Below are 3390 nucleotides of genomic sequence, written 5' to 3' on the forward strand. Positions count from 1 at the left end.
ACATTTCCCATAACCGTAAACACTATTCACCTGTTTAAAACATGTTTCAATATTCAAAACTTTTTCTGCAAAACCTAACACAAAGTGGCCAGTAAATCATTCATTGCACTATATATTAATTCAGCAAACACATGCTCTCAATATAATTAACTCAAGTCATCACAACCTATACTCAAAGAGCACACCTTTCTCCAGGTGCAAACACTAAGCCTCAAAACTGTTAACACACCAATCAGAATTGCAGGATCAATAAATAGGGCCTAGAGGCATGTACATGTGCTTTGCAACAATGGATCCTAACAATGCCGAAGTTGCAAGACAACCAAGAGGAAGAGGACGAGGACAAGTACGACAACAACAACAACAACAAAGACAACAACAAAGACAAGTAATCTCAGAGGAAATCTGTGCCACCCTAGTTCATCATATGCTCATACATGGGATGACTATGAGAGAAGCTGGACAGGTAGTGCAACCCAACTTTTTTTTTTTTTTACACGGTTGCATCCATTGTCTGTACTTTCAGAAGGGAAACAGATCATTTGTCTTGTTGTTACTGTGATACATGTAATGTTGTAGTGCGTATCGACTGAATCTCCACTTTGTTCTCAGTGTAGTTTTTACCACAGTAAGCCTCAAAATTGTTAACACACCAATCAGAATTGCAGGATCAATAAATTAAAAACCAAAGGTCAGTAATGGTCAAATGTCCTTTTTGAAGAACTGAGAGGAGGCCATGTATTGGAGGGAGGCGGAGACTTCTCACAGCTGAGCAGGAGACTGCCCTGGTGAATATGGTGATTGGCAATAATTCCATCCGTTTGAGGGAAATTCAAACCCAAATAGTTGAAGACCAGGTAGTCTTCCAAGGAATTGACAGCATCAGCATTTCCACCATTGACCGGATCGTTCAGAAGAACCACATAAGGACAAGGCAGCTGTAGCGTGTGCCTTTTGAAAGGAATTCAGAGTTAAGGAGCGACGATTCCAATATGTGCAGGTAATTGCTATGCTGTACAGATTTTTTACAGTATGTAGAGTATGGCCCATCTCTCCAGCATATCAATATGGTACTGTATAGTAATGTGTTACAGTAACTGCAGTACACAATCTTTCATTAGAGTACAGTAGTGCATTTGTAGTACAGTAAAATGTGTTTTTACTTCTGTAGAGAATCTTGAGTTGGATGCCATGGCTGACCCACAGGAGTACATCTTCATCGACGAGGCATGATTCAACCTCACAAAGAGGCGCAAAAGGGGGCGCAACATCATTGGTCACCATACAAGTTCCTGGCCAGAGGGGAGGTAATGTCACCCTATGTGCAGCCATCAGCAATCGTGGCGTCCTCCACCGCCATGTCAAAGTGGGTCCATACAACACGGAACAACTCCTTCAATTGCTAGATCAGCTGCACAATAACATTCTTCAACAGGAAGGGGAGCCAGGGCAACCAGAGCAAGCCCAATATGTTGTCATTTGGGATAACGTGAGTTCCCATCGTCTCCTCTGGTTCGTGTCTGGTTCAATGACCAACCCAGGTTCACCGTTATTTTTTTGCCAGCATTTTCCCCATTTCTGAATCCGATTGAGGCATTTTTCTCAGCATGGTGGTGGAGATTGCTTAAGCAATTGAGAATCTTAAGCAATCTCTGCATTGCCTAAACGGCTGACCAGCAAAGAAAACTGTGTCTGCTCTGAGAGAAAGGCGCGCAGGCTGCCATCTGCTCTCTAAACGATTGTACTAAAGCAAGCCAACCAATAAACTAACCAGCCAACAGCCGGGATTGGAATGATTAGACTTGAACATTTCTGGCCTTCAGCTACCCTGCCAGACCCCAACTGCCATACCCTGCTATGGTCACGAGCCACCACCTACTTTTCCACCCGACGCAAAGTAACCTATTCACTTATTTCCAAATGGACAATCTTAGTCCACACCAGAAACTGGAACACTTGAAAATATTTAAACGAAAAATAATTAACCTCTTCTGGTCACTGTTCAGATTTGACTCCTGTCTTGTCTTCATTCCCTCTGAATCGTGCCATCCTTTCTGCAGTATTCGGTAAATTAGTCCATTGTTTCTTAAACCTCTCCTCAGGGACCCCCAGCCGTTCCAGGTATTTGATCTATTCCAGAGAGAGCCCATCTGATTAAACTTGTCAACTAATCATCAAGGCCTTGAATAGGTGAATCAGGTGAGCTAGTTCAGAGCTACAACAAAACTTTGAAATGTCTGGGGGTCCCCGAGTGAGGAGAGGTTTGAGAACCACTGAATTACTAGCCTACATAGAGGGTTCTAAGAAACAGGCCAGACGAGGTGCAGCCGTTGGAATCAGTGAGGTCCCCTCCCTTTCCACGGTCAAATATAATGTCAATGGTGGAGTTCGTTTTGCATTATACGGTGCCCTGGATGGGTGGAGATTTCACATAATGGCCAATGAAATGGACTAAAATATGCAAACTCCGCTCACCCGGGGCTCCGAGCCATGCAAAACGAACTCTACCATTGATGTATTTTCTTTACCGTGGAGATGGAGGGGACCTCACTGATTCCAGAGACTGCACGTCATCAAGCCAAGGAAGTACACTGCCTTTCTAGGGAGTTCCTAGTTGCCGTGATTCTACAACGGCATTCCTTGCTGTTTGGGGTTTAAGGCTGGGTTTCTCTATAAGCACTTTGTGACATCTGCTGATGTAAAAAGGGCTTAATAAATAATTTGATTTGATACACTAGTAGGGTGTGGATAAAATGGTAACCTAAACAGTTCTTATTTAACAGCATTCTCAGAGCTATTACTGCACTATAAAATGTATTCTATATGTGGCTTACTGTGTTGCAGGATTTGTATTTAGGGTAGTCATTTAATTTTCCATAGCCTATAGTTACAGTACTACAAACGATTCCTCCTTTTTGTCATCTGGATTAAACATCTAAGTATTGATTATAAATAACAACCCATCAAAATGAACATAAACTAAACACTATGGTATCACCTAGTCATTTATTTAATAAGTCAAAATGGTTTTCCTCTACCTTCCCTTTCCAGATTTAGAGGCCAGAGATCTCTGTAAAACTAATGGATTGCACACATTTCTGAAAGATTAACAGGGTTTATTCCTAGACTGACTGGACATTATCTAACTGCATTAGGCATAATTCCATAATTTACCAAATTATTAGTTCAACATACGGTTCAGAATTACTGGGAGTATGGCCAAGGAACATAGTGTACTTCTTATTTTGGTATTAAAGGATACTTTATTCTCTACCTCTTTATTATAAATAAAGCAATAATGTATGATACAGTTTTTAACCAAAGTTCTCAAAAGCTCTGGATAACATACCTAGTGGCTACAGGGAGAAGTAAGACATTTGAGGGCATACA

This window comes from Salvelinus fontinalis, chromosome 3 (genome assembly GCF_029448725.1).
Source record: "Salvelinus fontinalis isolate EN_2023a chromosome 3, ASM2944872v1, whole genome shotgun sequence".
Classification (NCBI taxonomy): domain Eukaryota; kingdom Metazoa; phylum Chordata; class Actinopteri; order Salmoniformes; family Salmonidae; genus Salvelinus; species Salvelinus fontinalis.